At 36.5% G+C, this 14038-nt stretch overlaps 1 non-coding gene across 1 annotated transcript; it reads left to right on the top strand.

The window, feature by feature from the left end:
* Window positions 1-636: 636 nt before the first annotated feature.
* Window positions 637-744, top strand: LOC112774241 (small nucleolar RNA R71). The gene has a single exon (XR_003188738.1). It is a non-coding gene; the product is annotated as a small nucleolar RNA R71 (small nucleolar RNA).
* Window positions 745-14038: the final 13294 nt, after the last annotated feature.

The raw sequence follows: 14038 nt of genomic DNA, 5'->3' as shown, positions 1-14038 counted from the left end.
GACCTTGTTTCAGTCATGAAACTAGGAGTGGTCTTAGATAGATAAGAGACTATGGTTGCTAAGTCAGAGAGGCTCTGCTTGTAATTCTCTGTCTGTTGCTCAGAAGATGATGGAAAAGGCTTGCTATTGCCAAACCTATTTCTTCTACCATTATTATTATTAAAGCCTTGTTGAGGCTTCTGTTGATCCTTCCATGAGAAATTTGGATGATTTCTCCATGAAGGATTATAGGTGTTTCCATAGGATTCTCCCATGTAATTCACCTCTTCCATTGCAGGATTCTCAGGGTCATAATCTTCTCCTTCAGAGGAGGCTTCTTTAGTATTGCCGGATGCAGGTTGTATTCCAGTCAGATTCTGAGAAATCATATTGACTTGCTGAGTCAATATTTTATTCTGAGCCAATATTGGATTCAGAGTATCAATCTCAAGAACTCCTTTCTTTTGAGTCATCCCATTATTCACAGGATTTCTTTCAGAAGTATACATGAACTGGTTATTTGCAACCATTTCAATGAGTTCCTGGGCTTCTGCAGGTATTTTTCAGATGAAGAGATCCACCAGCAGAGTGGTCCAATGACATCTTGGACAATTCAGACAGACCATCATAGAATATACATAAGATGCTCCATTCTGAAAGCATGTCAGAAGGACACCTTCTAATCAATTGCTTGTATCTTTCCCAAGCTTCATAGAGGGATTCACCTTCCTTCTGTCTGAAGGTTTGGACTTCCACTCTAAGCTTGCTCAACTTTTGAGGTGGAAAGAATTTGGCCAAGAAAGTATTGACCAACTTTTTCCAAGAGTTCAGGCTTTCTTTAGGTTGTGAGTCCAACCATATCCTAGCTCTGTCTCTTACAGCAAAGGGAAAAAGCAGAAGTCTGTAGACCTCGGGATTAACCCCATTGGTCTTAACAGTATCACAGATTTGCAAGAATTAAGCTAAGAACTGATGAGGATCTTCCAATGAAAGTCCATGAAACTTGCAATTCTACTGCATTAGAGAAACTAATTGAGGCTTAAGCTCAAAGTTGTTTGCTCTAATTGCAGGAATTGAGATGCTTCTTCCATAGAAGTCGGAAGTTGGTGCAGTAAAGTCACCAAGTACCTTCCTTGCATCTCCATCATTGTTGTTGGGTTCGGCTGCCATGTCTTATTCTTTTTCAAAATTTTATGTAAGGTCCTCTCCGGAGTGTTGTGCTTTAGCTTCTCTTAGCTTCCTCTTCAGAGTCCTTTCAAGTTCAGGATCAGCTTCAACAAGAATGTCCTTATCCTTGTTTATACTCATATGAAAAAGAAGAGAACAAAGAGAATAGTAAAATCCTCTATGTCACAGTATAGAGATTCCTTTATGTGAGTATAAGAATAGAAGAATAGAAGAATGAGGTAGAGAGAGAATAAGAAGAATTCGAACACAGAGAGAGGGAGAGGGTTCGAATTATGAGTAGAAGAGAAGTGTTAGTAAATAAATAAATAAATAGAAAGAGATGAGAGAGAGAGTATTCAAATTTTAGGAAGAGGGAAAAGAAAAATATTTTTATTTTTATTTAATTAATTAAGTTAGAATTCGAAATTTAAGAAAAGAAATAAAAGCAAATTGAAAACTAAATGAATTAATTAATTAAAAAGATTTTTGAAAAATTTGTTAGTTAGTTTTCGAAATTAATGAGAGAAAAAAGTAGTTAGGTGGTTTTGAAAAAGATAAGAAATAGTAAACTTTTTAGAATTAAAGTAAACAAGTCAAGTAATTAGTTGAAAAAGATTTGAAAATAAATTTTGAAAAGATAAGAAGTTAGAAAAAGATTTTGAAATTAAAATTTTAAAAAGATATGATTTGAGATTTATTTTGAAAAATAATTAAAAAAAATAAAAAATATTTGATTTTTAGAATTAAAGTTGATGACTTGACTAACAAGAAACTAAAAGATATGATTCTAAATTTAAAGATTGATCCTTTCTTAACAGGAAAGTAACAAACTTAAAATTTTTGAATCAAAATATTAATTGTTAGTAAAGTTTTTGAAAATATGAAATAAAATTGAAAAAAGATTTTGAAAATTTTATTTAAGAAATTCGAAAATATTAAAAAAATAAAAAAGATTTGATTTTTGAAAAAGATTTTTAAAGATAAAAGTTTTTAAATTGAAATTTTGACTTGACTAACAAGAAACAACTAAATTTAAAATTTTTTGACTAAATCAACCCAAAATTTCGAAATTTATGAGTAAAATAAGAAAAAGATATTATTTTTGAATTTTTTGAATTAATGAAGAGAGAGAAAAATAACAAAATGACACAAGACGTAAGAATTTAAGATCAAATAAATAATGCATGCAAGAACACTTTGAATGTAAGAATGAACACCAAGAACACTTTGAAGATCATGATGAACATCAAGAACATATTTTTGAAAATTTTTAAGAAAAGAAACACATGAAGACACCAAACTTAAAAATTTTTAATGTTTAGACTCTATGAATTCGAAAATGCATAGAAAAACAACAAGAAAAATTAAAGATCAAACAAGGAAGATCATCAAGAACAACTTGAAGATCAAGAAAAAAACATATGATGAATTTTCGAAAATTTAAGAAAAAATAAAAACATGCAATTGACGCCAAACTTAAAATTTGACACAAGACTCAAACAAGAAACATAAAATTTTTTTGGTTTTTATGATTTTATTAATTTTTTTTTGTATTTTTTTCGAAAATTTATTTTAGAAAAAGAGAAATAAGAAATTTAAAATTTTTAATAAGAATTCCAGGATTCATGCAATGTTAGTATAACGCTTCGGTCCAAAAGAATTAGACATGGCCAAATGGCTAGCCAAGCTTTAGCATAACAAATACAGACATGTCCTTTCTACAATGGAAAGTGGAAACCTCAGTCCAAAAGATTAGACATGGCTTAACAGCCATCCAGGCTTCAACATATCTCATGAAGCTCTAGAATTCATTCATAAAAATTTTTATGAATTTTTCGAAAACTAATTTTTTTTTGTTTTTTCGAAAATAAAAATAAAAAGCTTAATCATAAAATAAAATTACCCAATCTAAGCAACAAGATGAACCGTCAGTTGTCCAAACTCGAACAATCCCCGGCAACGGTGCCAAAAACTTGGTGCACGTAATTGTGATCACACTTTTCACAACTCCGGTACAACTAACCAACAAGTGCATTGGGTCGTCCAAGTAATACCTTACGTAAGTAAGGGACGATCCCACAGATATTGTTGGCTTGAAGCAAGCTATGGTCATCCTGTAAATCTTAGTCAAGCGGATTCAATTGGTTATGAGTTTTGATAATTGAAAGATAAATAAAACATAAAATAAAATAAGATACTTATGTAATTCATTGGTGGGAATTTCAAATAAGCGTTTGGAGATGCTTTGTTGCTTCTAAGCCTCTGCTTTTCTATTGTCTTCATCCAATCATGCGGGCTCCCTTGCATGGCAAGCTGTAGGATCCTCTCAGTGAAAATGGTCCAAGTACGGTTTCTGCACGGCTAATCAACTGTCAGATTTTGCGTCTCAGATGAAAAATACCAGGTACAGCCACCGCATGGCTAATCATCTGTCGATTCTCACTTGTGTCGGAATAGGATCTCTCTATCCTTTTGCACACTGTCACTTCGCCCAACATTCGCGAGTTTGAAGCTCGTCACAGTCATCCCGTCCCAGATCCTACTTAGAATACCACAGACAAGGTTTAGACTTTCTGAATCTCAGGAATGCTGCCAATTGGTTCTAGCCTATACCACGAAGGTTCTAATCTCACAGACTCGGTCCGTGGATTAGAGACCCAAGAGAATATACTTCGCCTGTCATCCAATGACTACGTTGAACATCATGTAGATCGCTTGTGGTTGTCAGGCACGCGGATCTTGGCTAAGCAAGTAACGAAGATAGTGGGTGATTGTCACGGGTCACCCTTTCATTCTGACTTAACTGAATTAAGTACGAGAGTATATCTTGGAGAAGAAGTAAGCGTGAATTAAAAGAGAGACAATAGTACTTGCATTAATTCATGAAGAACAGCTGAGCTTCGCACCTTAATCTATGAGGTGTAGAAACTCCACCGTAGAAAACACATAAGAGAAAAAGGTCTAGGCATGGCCGAATGACCAGCCTCCCTAAAATGATCAAGTGATCCCAATACAATAGTAAAAAGTGCTATTTATACTAAAACTAGTTACTAAGGATTACAGAAAATAAGTAACTAAGTGTAGATAGTGCAGAAATCCACTTCCAGGGACCACTTAGTGTGTGCTTAGGCTGAGCATTGAGCTTTACACGTGTATAGGCCTTCTCTTGAGTTAAACGCCAGCTTGGACGCCAGTTTGGGCGTTTAACTCCAGTTCTGGTGCCAGTTTTGGCATTTTACGCCAGAAAAGGGTCATTGGCTGGCGTTTAGACGTCAGTTTGGGCCGTCAAATCTCGGGAAAAGTATAGACTATTATACATCGCTGGAAAGTCCAAGATGTCTACTTTCCAACGCAATTAAGGGCGCACCAATTGGGCTTCTGTAGCTCGAGAAAATTCATTGCACGTGTAGGAGGGTCAGAATCCAACAACATCTGCAGTCCTTTCTCAGCCTCTGAATCAGACTTTTGATCAGGTCCCATAATTTCAGCCAGAAAATACCTGAAATTACAGAAAAACACACAAACTCATAGTAAAGTCCAGAAATGTGATTTTTGCATAAAAACCAATAAAAATATAATAAAAGGTAACTAAAACATACTAAAAACTATGTAAAAACAATGCCAAAAAGAGTATAAATTATCTGCTCATCATGAAGCATTGGGGAATCAAATGAATAATGAGAACGGTAATAACGGTGAAGAGGGGCCGATGACACTTGGTACTTTTCTGAAGGTGCACCCTCCGACCTTCAAGGGGACTACAAACCGTACAGAGGCTAATAATTGGCTCCAAGAAATGGAGCAAGCCTTGCAAGCTCAGCAGGTTCCCAAGTAACAATGAGTAGAGTTTGGGACCTACCAGTTACAAGGTGATGCTCAATACTGTTAGCAGGAAATGCGATGCATTTTACAACTGGATGGCACTGTGATATCTTGGGAGTTATTCCGAACAAAGTTCTACAGAAAATACTTTCCTAATTCAGTTAGGAACGCTAAAGAGCTTGAGCTACTACAGTTGTAACAGGGTCAGATGACTGTTGCGGAGTACACCAATAGAGTTGAAGAATTGTCCCGGTTTTTTCAAATCTGCTGGAAGACTTTGAAGAGTGGAAGTGTATAAAGTATGAGGGAGGACTACGGAGTGACATTCTAAGCTCCATTGAGCCGATGAAGATTAGGGTCTTTTTCGAACTTGTGAATAAGAATCGAGTAGCTGAGGAGTGTGTAAGGAAGAATGCAGTGGAAAAAGAAAGTCAGAGGATGCCTTTTCAGAGGAACCAAGGGAGGAACTTCGGACCAAGGGGTAGGAATTTTAAGTGTGGAGGGTTTGCCCCATAGCATTATTAAGGTCAGAACAACTTCCGAAGGCTAAATAACAATGGTAATCAAGGGAGAAGGTTTGGGAAGCAGCCACAGAATGAGCTAAGTTGTCAGAGGGGCGGGAGTTATCATCCTAAAGTCCTGTGCAGAGCTAGAACAGGAGTGTGTTACTTTTGTGGATGAGCTGGGCACATGGCCTGGTATTGTCCAGAAAAGAAAAAGTATGAAGTTGGGAGAGCACAGGAACCAGAGCAAGTTTTTACTACTTCTGCTACAGGTGCTGAAGAATCCGAGACATTGATTAGAGGTAACTGTGAAGTGGCTAGTAAAATTTTAAATGCTTTATTTGATTTTGGAGCGACACATTCATTCATAGAATTTGAGAAGGCTAGTGAGTTAGGATTAAAAATGGTAGTGTTGGGTTATGATTTGAAGGTGCATAATGCTACCTCTGAAGCCATTGTGACTAGATTAGGTTGTCCACAAGTTTCATTTCGAGTTAAACAATGAGATTTTATCCATGATTTGATTTGTCTACCAATGACTGATTTTGATCTCATCATGGAATTGGATTGGCTGTCTAAGAACAGCATTTTGTTAAATTGTTCTGAAAGGACATTGCATTTTATGTCGGAAGGGATGGAAGGGCCAGTTATGGCGAAGGATTATTATCTGAACTCTGCCATTGAAAACTATAGTGGGTGCAAATGTGAGGGTGTTATACTGTTAGCCGCAAATGTGTTGGGTGAGGGACAAAGCTTAGAGCAAATTTCGGTCATATGTGAATTCTCAGAAGTGTTTTCAAAGGATATCCCTGAGTTTTCTCTTGCTCGAGAAATCGAGTTTGCAATTGAGTAGGTGCATGGATCCGGGCCAATCTCAATTGCTCCTTATTGAATGTTGCCATTGGAATTGACTAAAATCAAATCTTAACTAGAAGAACTAATGAGTAAAATTTTCATCCGGCCGAGTTTTTCTTGTGGGAAGCGCCAGTGTTAGTAGTAAAGAAAAAGGATGGGAGTATGCATTTGTGCATAGACTACCGAAAAATGAACAAGGTTACTGTAAAAAATAAATATCCGCTACCAATAATCGACGATTTGATGGACCAACTGTAGGGTGAGAGACGAGGACATTCAGAAAACTGCCTTCAGAACTCGTTGATAAACCACAATTTTATGGTTTATTTTGGATTGAATTGAGTGGATTTTGTCAACTCTTGTCACACTTATTCATGTAAATTGTATGTTTTCAAGATTTCTTCCTAATTGTGTGTTATGGTTCAAAACATGCTTCTTAGGCCTTAAAAATGCTAAATTTTAATCCTCTCTTATTATCATTGGATGTCGTGATGCATTTGTTAAGTGATTTCAGGGTTTATAGGGCAAGAAGGACTTAGAGGATGAAAAGGAAGCTTGCAAAAGTGGAAAGAACATAAGAAATAGAAGAATTGAGAATCTGGTATCGACGCGTACGCGTGACCAAGTGCAGTAGACGACTGACGCGTACGCGTGGCTGACGCATACGTGTGACATGCGGCACGTGCCTCACTAAAGGAAACACGCTGGGGGTGATTTCTGAGCTCCTTTTGGCCCAGTTTCAAGCCCATTTTGCAGATTAGAGGTTGGAAGTGAAGGAGGATGGGAGATACATGCCATTAGTTTAGTTTTTACATAGTTTTGAATTTTAGAGAGAGAAACTCTCAATTCTCTCTATGTTTTGGTGTTCTTTGTCATTTTTCACTTGAATTCTTGGATTATATCTTTTTCAATTTCAGTTCTTGTTGCTTTAATTGTAGTTTCTACTCTTTAATTTTACTTAGCATTCTTACAACTTTAGTCATTTTGAGTTTTGAATTTGGATCTTTTTTGAGTTAATTTCTATTAATATATTGAGATATTTTCATGTTCATTGGTGTTATTTGGTTTGTTATTATTGTTGTTAGTGGGTAGCCTTGATTTGGAATTATTTCTCAATTTTATAATGTCTTCTTTTAATGCACCCAAGGTGTTTGTGAAAATGCATCTTATGACTATGGAGTAGATTTTTACTCTTGGCTTTGGGGTTGAGTATTGGAAACTCTTGAATTGTCAAGTCCTAATGTGGATTGGTAATTGAAGCTTGCTAGTTAGCTTGAACTTCACTAAATCTAGTCTCTCATTAGGATTTGACTAGGACTTGTGGACTCAAGTTAATTGTATTCACTTGACTTTCTTTCATTTGTTAGAGGATAAATAAGTGAAAGCAATAGACAATTTCCATCATAATTGAAGATGACAATGAAGATAGGGATTCAAACTCTCTCCCCTAGCCAAGACTTTTATATTGGTTGATTGTCATTCAATTTTACTAGTTTTGACTTCCTAGTTTCCTCATTCTAATTTTATATCTCTTATTCACATATGCTTTTAGTTGTAGTTATCTTTATGCAAGCTTGCTAGTTAGGTAATGCTTGATTGATATCTCTAGTTATCTTACTTTAATTGTTAGTTGTTTGTTGCTTTTATATACTTGTCATTTTACTTTTTCTGTAAGCAATCCAAAACCCCAAAATTCCTAGCCAATGATGTGCATCCTAGTGCAAGTCTTAGGGAAAACGACCCGGGATTCTACTCTCAGTTATTAATTTGATTGTTGTGACATTCTTCTAAACTTTGATTGAGGATAATTTGTTGATTGGGACTATACTTTGCGACATCGAATTAGAAAATCCTTTGGCCAATTCCTAACTGAAATTTATCTTCTATCACTTGTTATGACCACTATGAATATACGGTATTATCTTTCGGGTTAACTAATGCTCCGGTAGTGTTTATGGACTATATGAACCGAATTTTCCATCCTTTCCTGGACAAATCCGTCGTCGTCTTTATTGATGACATTCTCATCTATTCCAAAACCGAAGAAGAACATGTGGATCACTTGCGGACTGTTACACATCTTAAAGGAAAGGAAATTGTATGCCAAGCTATCCAAATGCGAATTTTGGAAGAGTGAGATGAAGTTTCTTGGTCATGTGGTAAGCCAATAAGGGATTGTTGTGGATCCTGCTAAAGTTGAGACGGTAATGGACTGGGAGTGACTAACTTCTGTAACAGAGATTAGGAGCTTTCTCGGTTTAGCGAGTTATTATCGAAGGTTCATCAAAGATTTTTCACAACTCGCTTTGCCCTTAACTAAGATGACTAGGAAAGATGCACCGTTTGTTTGGACCTTTGAATGTGAGGAAAGTTTCCAAGCATTGAAGCAGAAGTTGACCACTGCACTTGTGTTAGTGTTTCCTAAGACTAATGGACCTTTTGAGGTGTATTGTGACACATCACTGAAGGTTCTGGGGTGTGTGCTAATGCAGCACTGTAATGTCATGGCATATGCCTCACGGCAGTTAAGACTTCATGAAATGAATTATCCAACTCACAATCTAGAACTCGCTACCCTTGTGTTTGCTCTAAAGGTTTGGAGGCATTATCTCTATGGTGTCAAGTTTCAGGTTTTCTCGGACCACAAAAGGTTAAAGTACCTTTTCGATAAAAAAGAATTGAATATGCGTCAAAGGATGTGGATGGAGCTGCTAAAGGAATATGACTTCGAATTGAATTACCATCGAGGAAAAGCAAATGTTCTGGCAGATGCCCTAAGCCAAAAATCATTGTGTGCTGCTTGGATGATGCTTCGAGAAGAGGAATTGCTGAAGGCATTTGAGAACCTGAACTTAGGTGTCAGAGAAGTGTCCGAAACTTTGTGTTTGAGTCAATTGCAAATCTCAAGTGACTTTAAGTTTGAAATATTAAAGGCTCAACAAGACGATCAGGAGTTACAGAAAGTGTTGCCGACAATTGAGCAAGGAAAGGGATGGAGAGTTTCGTGGGATAAAGACGGACTATGGAGGTATAAGGGTAGAATTTGCATGCTGAATGTGGTGAAGTTACGGCAAGATATCTTGAAGGAAGTACATAAAAGTGGATTCTCCATTCACCCAGCGAGTACTAAGATGTACCATGATCTGAAAGCGATATTTTAATGGCCAGGAATAAAAACTGATGTGGCGTCGTACGTATCTAAGGTAGCGTTTGTTTTGAGGTACTGAGATAGAGACTGAGAGACTGAGACTCAGTATCGTGTTTGTTAGTTCAGAGACTGGTACTAAAATTTCTGTCTCTGTCTCTAAAATTTCAGTATTTCAGTACCTCCAAAAAGTAGGGACACAGGGGACTGAAATTTTTAGAGATGGAGACTGAAACTTTAATAATATTTTATACCTAAAATACTTTCATTTCAATTAATTAATTCCAATTTTACCCTTTGTGCAAATTAAATTAGAGTTTCATTCTTGTTTCAATTCCTGTCTCCCATTTTGCACCAAACAGAATACTGAGATTTATTTCAATCCCTGTCTCTTAGTCTCTGTCTCTCAGTCTCAGTCTTTCTGTCTCTGTCTCTCCACCAAACGCTACCTAAGTGTTTAACTTGTCAGAAGGTTAAGATTGAACAGTAGAAACCATCTGGAGCCCGTCAGCCTTTAGAAATTTCGTAATGGAAATGAGAGAGCATCGCAATGGATTTTGTGTCAAGTTTACCATGAACTCGAGCTGGGTTTGATGTTGTTTAGGTGATTGTGGATCAACTGACAAAGTCGGCTCACTTTTTACCCATTCGGATAAATTGTACCTTAGAAGAGCTAGCACATTTGTACATCAAGAAAATTGTGAGGTTGCATGACATGCCTACCACCAACATCTCCAATAGAGACCCACATTTCACTTCAAGGTTCTAGGGAGATTTCCAATGGGCATTTGGAACTTAGCTGAGTCTAAGTACTACATACCACCCTCAAACTGAGGGCCAATTGGAGAGGACAATCCAAACCCTGGAGGATATGCTGAGGTCTTGTATTTTGGATTAGCCAACGAGTTGGGATCGGTATATACCGCTAGTGGAATTCACGTATAATAATAGTTACCATGCGAGCATCGGAATGGCTCCGTATGTGGATCTGTATGGGAGAAAGTGTCAATTTCCACTATGCTGGTATGAGACTGGGAAAACAAGCTTGTTAGGACCTAAAATGATAGTTGAGACCACTAAACAGGTCAAGAAAATCTGAAGCCAAATGCTTACTGCTCAAAGCTGTTAGAAAAACTACGTTGATCAGAGACAAAAGCCTTTAGAGTTTGAAGAAGGGGAGCATGTGTTCTTAAAGGTAACACCAATGGCTGGAGTGGGTAGAGCTATTAAAACTAAGAAGCTGAACCCTCGTTATATCAGTCCGTTTTAAATTATGAAGAGAATTGGACCGGTAGCCTACAGAATTGTCTTACTGCCACATCTTTCGAACCTGTACCATGTGTTTCACGTGTCGCAGCTTCGAAAGTATACCCCTGATGCTAGTCAAGTTTTGGAGCCTGAGTCGGTGCAATTACAGGAACATCTGATACTTCAAGTGGCTCCGATCAGAATCGACGATACTAGCATTAAGCGTTTACGTAGAAAGGAAGTTTCATTGGTTAAAGTGGCTTGGAGTCGGACTGGTATTGAAGAAGACACTTAAGCAAAATTCTTAATTAGGTGGGTAGGATGTAAATCCCGTAAAATTAACAAAAATTTAGTCAATAAATTAATTTTAATAAAAGAAGTTAGAAATATAAATTTTACAGTTTAATGAGATAGAGTTAATTAAAATAAGAATTTTGACACTAATTTCAAAGAATTTGGCCCAAGATTGGGCCGAACGGACCAACCCGGGCAAACCGGGCCCGTATTGGGGCCAAGGTCCAACCCAATCCAGCCACACTTAAGCAAACTCAGCATCCCTTCTCTTCTTCATGTTCATTTCACGCAAGAAACATTTGGGAAGGGGGAAGAACATTCCAAAGTTTACAAACCCTTGAATTTGATTCAATCCCACATAACTTCTCGCTCCAAGCTCTGATCGCTACACCATTTGTAGCCACGCATCTAATGCGTCGAGCTCTACAAAGCTCAATATTTAATTTGATAAGAAAGTATCAATCTCAATCTCAGTTCTTCCTTTCCTAATTTTCAAAAATTCTATGAATTGGATGTTGAGATTTTATTGGTTTTAATGTTTAGGATCAAACTAGCTTATTGAGCTTTTTAGGCCCAATTCTCTGTTGGTGAGGTGAAAACTCTCAAACCCTATTGAATTCCTTGATTATATGTGTTTTGGTATTGAGTGTGTATGTATGGATATAATGATATCAAATAAGTAGTGTATATGTGATATTGGTACTCATTTGAAGAGATTGAAAGCTTGATTGAACCTTGGGTGCTGAGATTTTGGTGTTGAAGGCTTGTGACCTTATCAAATTGGGTATTTTTGGCTTAGGGGAGAAATCGGCCAAGGTATGGTTTTCGTTTCTCGTATGTAATATATAATGTCTTATGAAAACTTAGGCTAGACAACCATAGGATAAGATGAATCATATGTTGGTGTACATGTGGTAGTTTTGATTATTGAATTATGTGTTGTTTGAGGTGGGTATTAGGTATGTTGTTGTTATATGAATGTGGTGGATGGTTGATGAAATAATGATTATTATGAATAACAATGATATATTGATGATTGAGTATAAATGTGGTGTTGAATGTGAATGGTTGGGGATGGAATTGGTGAAATTGTGTATGGGAGTGTATGATATGAATGTAAAATAATAATATGTGGTTTGGTATGTTTTGGTGTTGTTCAAAACTTGGAGTGTTTGTTTGAGTTGGAAAATGTGGTAAAAATAGAGGTTGGTATTTTAGATGAAAAGTAACTAGCAGAATGTAAATTGCAAGGAATTTAAATGTGCAGAAAGTAAATTGGACAGAAACTTAAAGAGCAAGAAATGTAAATTGCAATAAATGTAAAGGGGATTGGGTACTGGAAATTAAAGAGGCAGTAAATTAAAGCTTAGAACAAGTGACAGAATCTTAAATGACAAGAAAAGTAAATTGCATCAACAGAAAAGGGAATTGAGGTGCAGGGAAATTTAAATTGCTTAGAAATGTAAATCAAGCTCACAGCAAACTCATGTAAAATTTCAGAAAGGAAAACTTGCAATAGAATTAAAAGCAGCAAGAAGATTTAGATCAATTCTGAAACCCTTAAGAGAATCCACAATTTCAATGAAATAGCAAAAACAGAAAGAAAGCTAAGAGCTCAATTGCTCACTCGATCAAGACAGAAACAAAATTTTAGAGGAAAAAAAATGAAGCAGAGAAGAAAAGAGAACCCAGATCTGATTTCCAATTCTCAAATTCAAACAGGAAAATTAAAAGAGAGTTCCCTATTCTACTCCTACTCCTACTGCTCTCTAATAGAGCCAGCCTCCTTTCTAAAATGGAACAGATGCCTTTTATAGGCTTTTACAAAATTAAAATGAAAATAAAAATAAATTACAATTAAATGAAATTCCTAATCTAACTATTTCTTGTGCCTTTGAGTGATTTCAATGAGTTCTGCTTGCTTTGAGGCTTCAATGGGCTTGAATTAATTGAGTCAGATTGCACTTATGGTGGGCTTTTCAAATCGGTGAAGAAGTGAATCCAAGATGGCTTTTTAATTGAAATTGGACCAAGGGCTAGCTCCAGTAGAGCGCTCGGTTAAGTGAGGTAACGCAGCGCTCACTAGCCCCCTTGTGTGCCTTCAATTTGTCTCGTGCCAAGCTCACATAGCGCTCAGTAAGTTGTTTTAACGTAGCGCCCCTTGCTTCTTCTTGTCACCCTCTTCGAATCTTAGCTCTCCCATTTTGAGGCAATTTCCTCATGCTTTTCTTTGTGCCAAGCCCAAAAACGTTGAAAGAGTTAACGTAGCGCTCTATTCTTGTTGCGCTTTGCTTCCTTGGCTTTGGTGAGCGCTACATTGCTTCTTTGAACGCTATGTCTCTTTTTAATTGAACGCTACGTTGCTTTAGTTAGATTAGGAATTTCATTTAATTGTAATTTATTTTTATTTTCATTTTAATTTTGTAAAAGCCTATAAAAGGCATCTGTTCCATTTTAGAAAGGAGGCTGGCTCTATTAGAGAGCAGTAGGAGTAGGAAGAGAATAGGGAACTCTCTTTTAATTTTCCTGTTTGAATTTGAGAATTGGAAACCAGATCTGGGTTCTCTTTTCTTCTCTGCTTCATTTTCTTTCCTCTGAAATTTTGTTTCTGTCTTGATCGAGTGAGCAATTGAGCTCTTAGCTTTCTTTCTGCTTTTGCTATTTCATTGAAATTGTGGATTCTCTTAAGGGTTTTAGAATTGATCTAAATCTTCTTGCTGCTTTTAATTCTTCTGCAAGTTTTCCTTTCTAAAATTTTACATGAGTTTGCTGTGAGCTTGATTTACATTTCTAAGCAATTTAAATTTCCCTGCACCTCAATTCCCTTTTCTGTTGATGCAATTTACTTTTCTTGTCATTTAAGATTCTGTCACTTGTTCTAAGCTTTAATTTACTGCCTCTTTAATTTCCAGCACCCAATCCCCTTTACATTTATTGCAATTTACATTTCTTGCTCTTTAAGTTTTTGTCCAATTTACTTTCTGCACATTTAAATTCCTTGCAATTTACATTCTGCTGGTTACTT

The sequence above is a fragment of the Arachis hypogaea genome, chromosome 18 (assembly GCF_003086295.3).
Source record: "Arachis hypogaea cultivar Tifrunner chromosome 18, arahy.Tifrunner.gnm2.J5K5, whole genome shotgun sequence".
Taxonomy (NCBI): Eukaryota; Viridiplantae; Streptophyta; class Magnoliopsida; order Fabales; family Fabaceae; genus Arachis; species Arachis hypogaea.
Note: the sequence above shows the minus strand (reverse complement) of the source record. Positions and strands in the feature narration are given on the sequence as shown.